Source organism: Ursus maritimus, unplaced genomic scaffold, assembly GCF_017311325.1.
Source record: "Ursus maritimus isolate PB19 unplaced genomic scaffold, ASM1731132v1 scaffold_14, whole genome shotgun sequence".
Taxonomy (NCBI): domain Eukaryota; kingdom Metazoa; phylum Chordata; class Mammalia; order Carnivora; family Ursidae; genus Ursus; species Ursus maritimus.
Window position 1 is genome coordinate 58,682,710 of NW_024423786.1, and position 6,689 is coordinate 58,689,398.

Below are 6,689 nucleotides of genomic sequence, written 5' to 3' on the forward strand. Positions count from 1 at the left end.
TGTACTTCTAGTTTCCAGTTTTTGTATTGCTGTGGAGGCTTTCTGGGGTCCAGCCCCACCTGTGCCTGTGTTGGGAGAGGAGGACGGAAGGAGGAGGGGCCAAGCCCTGCCCTGTCATAAAGGGGGTCCCTCTCTAACAGGAGAACTCCTGCCAGTTCCGTGACCTCCTGGAAAGAAGCGAAGACACACGCTGTGCAAAATGCCACGAATGTGAGGTGTGTTCAGGGAGTGAGGAAGGGGGTGGAAGGGCGTGGGAACCCCACCGGAAGCAGGAGGTAGGGCAGGTTCCCTCTCACGCAGTGTTTAGTGGGAGGCTAGGGGACAAAATGCAGGGCCCCTGCCTTCCAACAGAGGAGACCAGCCAAGGCCGGTGTAGGGGTCCAGGCATCCCCAGATTCCAGGACCCAGGAAGCCGGTGACTGACTGAGGAACCCGCCCCCTGCGAGGCAGCCCAGGACAGGAGCTGCTCCGCTGCGGGGGCAGGAGACTTTGGGTATCCTGGGCAGCAGGAGATGGGTTTAAGAGGGAGTGGGGTTTGGGTTTGCCTCTTCCCGAAGTCCTTTAGGTGAGTCTGGGGGGCCAACCGTGGCTGGGGGCCCGTCTGGAGGCATGTGGCTGAAGCACCTCCTTCTTCTGGCATCCCACTTCACAAGCACCCCGAAAACCCATTCGCACCTGCCCACCGGGAGTCCGAATCTCTCCGATCTGCCCCAAGCAATCCCGCCCCCGCCCCGTGCCTCTGACCACACGTGAGTTACATCAAGAAATCAATCCTCACTGGCAGGAAGTCTAGCCTGATGAATACGTACAAAGCCAACAGCCACACAACCATCTAGGGGAGGAGAGGACAGCGCTGCCAGGACCTCGGAAACCGGCCCCCTCCCACCCCTAGATGTCCTCCCTCGTCTCTCCCTCCTTGGACTTTCATGGTAATCACTCTTACTTCACTTTGCACTTTCAGCATCTAAGCATCCCCTTGCTTCGGCAACTATTCGGGACACCTCTGGTTGCTGGTGCTTAGAAGGGGAGCAGAGGAGAAGACTAAGGACCCCGACCTGCACCCTGCATCCTTACCCTGTCCCCAGAAGGGATGGATCTGAGCGCTTTGAGGGTCTGAGCACCCTGGAGGGAGCCTGGAGGGGCCTGACCCCGAGCTGCCCCCAGTGTGGGTTTGGGGCTCAGGCTTAGGCCTCTGTTGCCGTAATGGCTCCTCGTGGGAGACATGGGGGATCTGCTGGGTTTGGGGTCCACACTGCTGCCAGGGGGAGGAGGGGAGGGAGGTGGATCTTCCGTTTCCATGGGGAAGATGGGTTGAGGGAGGGTCTGCCACAGGTCCCAGGAAGCGATGAGAGGTGGGGTCCCACGGCTCTACTGCAGGCCCTATAATCCGAGTGTTGCGATCCCTCTGCGGCGCCCCCTGCCTTCCACGCTGTCAGTCTGGAGATCACGGGAGGAAGGACCACATGGGAGCCTGAGCGCCAACTTCCACTGACCACAAAGGTGGCGCCAAACACCACACCTTCAGGATCACCTACATCCTTTAGAGGCCAGAAAGGGGATCCCAGGTGCAGGGACTGAGTTCTGCCGGAGCCCAGGGATGAGGAATGAGGATGAGATCCTCCAACGGGGGAGAGAGGCCGCCGTCCCACAGCCAAGAACCTGGGTGGGGGCTGGGCGGGGCTGGGGGACCTCCTTCACTTTCCCCAAACCTGCGTCTTCTCTCACCCTGTTTATAGAGCCCCCAGGCCCGAAACCTGCTCCCCCAACGTGTACACTATATCCTCCCTGTGCAGAGTTTGGGAGAGGAGGAGAGAAATAGGGAACAGGGGAAGGTAGGGACCATAGAGACCACGAGGGCCTTGGAGCGGACACCAGGAGGGACAGAGGGCTTCAGGCTCCTCCTGTTCCACTGGCTAACCTGAGCACTCTCTCCTGCCTACACACCACTGTACCCCATCTTCTCTGAGAACGTTCCGGCAGCTTTTCTTTTTTTTCTTGGGGTGAAGTGTTCCAGGCGGAGGGGCCCATGTTCACCCTGAGGACGAGGTGCCTCCTGGACACTCCTGGCTCACACCCGCCCGGGGCGGGGGCCCAATCCCAGGTCTGGGTGTTCTGCTGCCAGGGAGATTATCTCAGCCTGAGCCCACCCGCCCTCCGCCGGGTCATGAGATGTGCCGCTCTGCTCCTGAGCGTGGAGAAGGGGTCAAGAAAACCATTCTGCATGGAGGCACAGGGGGCTCCCAGACTTCATCTACGGGGTCCGGGTGAGTGGGCCTGGGTCTCCCGGTTGTCAGACGAGCCCCCTTAGCCTTCCCCTGCTTGCCACTGGCACTTCACCACTTTAGACTTTGCCAAAACAAGGGCCAGGAGGGCGTTCGGAAATTCTCAACCTGAAGGCCTCACTGAGGCTCGGGTGGTGCCCATTGCGCTGCGTTTTTGATGTGTAGAGTAAGCTGCGGTGCGCTGGGGAAGGGCTTGGGATCTTCTGGAGCCCCAAATGTTGAGTTGAAAGGAGAGGCCCTCAGGGTCACGGTTTTTCCTAAAAATCTCTGTAGTGGGCTTCCTGGATGACAGAGGGGCAGGGTCTGTGGGTCTCAGATCTGGGGACTTCTCTAAAGCAAGGCCCCCTGAGACCCGCAGAGCTGCCAGGCAGTGGAGACAGGTCCTCTGGGCAAGGGTGGGTTCCCATTTAGCCCGGGGCCAGTGCGGGCGGCATGGGGGGTAGCTGTGGCGGGTCTGGGCATCTGGCTGAGGTTAGGCGGGCGCAGCCCGAGTGACAGCACCAGCTAGCGACAGAGTGGGAAGTAATGGAGGCCGCAGGTGCCCTCTCCGCTGACAGGAGTGATCTTTCACTTCACGCACCCAAGAAATGCGGCGAGGAGCGGACGGTGATAGAGTGACAGCAAGCGCGTGGGCCACCCCATGCATATCATCTGGAAGAGCTGTGCATTCAAGCTGGAGGTCTGGGAAGTGCTGCTGAGCGTCCATGCGTGTTGGCGAGTGGCCGAGGATTCTGGTGTGACTCCATCGTAAAGTGCGCCCACCCGGCCACGCGCCGCCTTTGCCTCACGCCAGGGCCCGACCCCCCCCGCTTTGTGGGAGCTGTGCACCTTTCAGCAAAGTGGCAGGTGAAAAGCGAAACCCTGCTACTCACTTCCTCTGCCACCAGAACGTGGGTAAAGACATCACGCCAAACCACAAGCCCCAGAGTGACAGTCGGGTTCGCAGGCGGCTACTTTATGCCCGAGGGGCACCAGGCCGTGCCTGCACTTGATTACTTTGGATCCGGGGACTTTGGCGCCTGTGGTCACTTTCCTGCCCTCTCTCTGCTCCGTGAGCCATGTAAAACTATTTTCAAATCTTGTGGCCCTCTTGGGATCGCCTCCTTGTTCTAATGAGCTCCGGTAGAAATGGACCACTGATGACGTTTAAACAAACATTCTTTTTTTTTTAAAAGATGTTTTAAAATTTATTTTTTGCAGAGAGAGCAAGTGAGCACAAGCAGAAGTGTGAGGAGGGGTAGAGGGACAAACAGGTTCCCCCAGGCAAGGGCCTGATGTGGGAGCTCGAGCCGGGACCCTGGGCTCATGACCTGAGCCGAAGGCAGGCCCCAGCTCAACGCAGCTGAGCCACCCACGACGCCCTAAACTAACATCCTTATGGAAACTTTCCAAACTATACCAAGTCGGAGGCAGAAAGTACAGGAGAGTCCCCAGCGCCCACCCCAAAGTGACCAGCACCCATGGACCCCGGGCAGGGGCTTGCTTCATCCACCCCTGTTTCCCCTCTCCTTCCATACTGCATCCACACGGCAGAGTCACGGCTCCAGACTCCCTGTCATTGCACATCTGCAAAAGGCTTAAAATTGGGTATCTGTAATAAAGGATATTATCATCGCTTCTCCACTATCCATTATTATGTCTTTTTTTAAAACCCCAGTAATTCCTTCATGCCAGTACTCTGTCCTGTTGCAATTCCACTCAGTCGTCCCCTCACTTACTTCTTTGTGGTTGTTTGTTCAGTGTCTGGACCCAACAGCTTAAATGCACAGGTTTAGACTTTTTATGGGTTTGTGTCTCGGGGCTCTGTTGTTCTCTTCCCTGTCTTTCCCTTGACATGAATTTGTTGAAGAATGGATCACTTGCTTACACCTACGAAGTCCAAATGTTCTGATTTTGCTGGTTGCTTTCACGTGTGGATGTGTTGGAGTAGTACCACCATGTTTCTCTGTCCATAGTTTGTAGAAATTGTGCTGTGTGGCTTCCCACCCGGGCAGCCGTCTGCTAAGCCTCTCTCTTGGGAGGTCTTCTTACCACCATTGGCCGACAGGTTCAGAGGTGTCGCCCGCCCATCCACCGCCATTACAAAGTCCCCCTTGGCTTTCACCTTGGACAATTTTCCATGGTTCCTGGAGACCCCTCACCATCACGGGGACTGCTGACTTTGTAGAAGGCGATTTGGGAGAGGGTCTGAGTTTGAGCTCTGCTCTCCGTCGGCTTGTCTGTGTGCCTTGGGAAGTCCTGCTCCAACTCTACGGCACTCTATCATTCATCTCTCAGCACCTCCTACGAGAAACCCCACGCCCCTAGGGAAGGCTGCTGGGGATTACAGGACATGGTATGGCTCCTGTGGACAGCTCATAGCCGAGAGGCCAACTGGAAAGGGCTGCGCTTGTACAGAACTCCTTTGTAGCTGAGTTATGGACTGACGAGGAGAAGAAGGGAAAGTGAACTGACTCTGGGGTCGAGGGCATGAGTTAGGCATGGGTAGGGTGGATTCTCTAGGTCCCCTCACAGCTCATTACTCCGCAATGTCCATCATAGTGGAAAGTCAGGCTGCAGTGCCGTCCTCTTACCGCTAAGGCGCGCCGCCTCGTCCTGATTCTTGGCTGCACCGCGGCAAATCCAGGAGCGACTTTTCTTCGCCAACCAGTGTCTGTGTTGTTCTTCGTCCTCGTGCTTAGAAAGACGCATTAAAGACAGTATCTTATTTTTAGCAAGCAAATGATCTTCCAGAAAATGGGCTTTCTTTGCGGCGTCAATAGTTAAAAAGAATACCTATTGGCTTTGCTACAGTGAGAGATGCCCTGCCCGTTTTAGGATGGCCACACGTTATCGGCCGCATGCGGTTGACAAGCCTTGGCCTCGTGGACCCTCCTGTAGGACACATGCTCACTAATGTGGCAGGAGCTAGTGCATGGAGGGCTGCCAATAAATCCTGGATTGGCCTATCGCTTTGTTGTCTGTGTATTTCCCCTAAGCAGTAGGCGCTCGTGTCCGTGCTCATCTGCGAGTCTCTTGGCTACAAGTCACAGGGAGGGGGCACTGCCCATCTACAGCACCCACCCATTGTGCGTCTGTCTGTCTGCCTGTCTATCTGCAGCGCATTCATGGGGCACAGGTTTTGGAGCTCTGCTGTGTGTTAGGAATGAAACAGACCAAGTTCTGCCCCTCAAGGAACCTCGGTTCTTGGAGGAGGAGTGAACACTCGAGCAATTTCGATCAGGAGGCAGCCAGTCCCATGGCCGAAAGTGAGGAGACTGGGCTCGGCGAGCTACAGGAGATGGGCAACTAATGGCTCTTTTAGGAGTCTGGGGAATGTCTCCAAGATGACGAGTGAACTGGGGCTTGAAGGATGAATAGGAGTTAAGCCAGGTCTACAGTGAGGAGCGGGGGTGGCATCTGGGCCAGGAAGTGTGAAAAGGGTTTGGCATGCGTTCATTTGGTTGAGCCCGCCCTCCGGGGGCATCTCCGTTTAGAATCTGAGTTGTGGAAAGATGCAGGAGTCAGTGGGATGATCATGTGTCTTAACAAGGAGTTAGGAGGGGAGCTTGGCTTTCCCCAGCAGCATTGCTTGTCCCTTGCAGACCCCCTCCTGGACACTGGATCCCAGTCACTAGAAGAGCAGGGGCTTCCTCCCTCCCCTCCCCTGCCCCCACCCCGCCGTGAGCAGGGCCGGTGGGGAGCGAGCTTCTACGCCCCACCCACCGGAACAGGATCACGGGTGCTCAAGGGTGGGATTTTTGTGCTGGTGCCCGGGATTGTGAGGCCAAGGGTGCCACACATCCACATTCAAGAGGGGCCAGGAGCTCTGGCTGACCGCACATCATCCCTCGTCCCAAGAGGAGCAGCCATGAGCCTCTAAGCCTTCTCCAGCTGGACGGTTGCCTTTGGGAAGGAGCTTAGGCCTGGCATGGCGCTGGCTACTCTGGTTTAAGATAAGGCCAGAAATCTTCATTAGCATGCGAGCTCCCTCCATATCTAGGTGTTGAGTTGAAACTATTGATAACATACTCACGGGTGGCCAAGATAAGACCAGTTTGCGAGCGAATATGGCCGTGGCTCACCAGTTTGCAGCCTCCCGGTGACAGGAAGCCCTGCAGACAGAAGGGAAGCTTGTGGCCCCCTGCCTGGTCACAGGCTCGGTCTCAGGTCGATCCCGGGCTGCAGGCGGAGGCTCCACAGAGCCACGTGTGGCTCTCGGCTGTTCTGTGGTCCGCCAGGCAGGCAAGCTGGCCTCAGGTGGGCACAGCAGCGAGGACTCCCCTATCCTCGCCTGGCCCCTCAGCTTCCGAGGAGTGCTGACCTGCTGGGCACAGGACTTGAGACCCTCTTCTGGCCTTCCTCCTCCTTTCTGGATTTTCTGGCTCCTGTGGGCAACCCCCAGCCCACCATGCTGCCTGAGGCTCT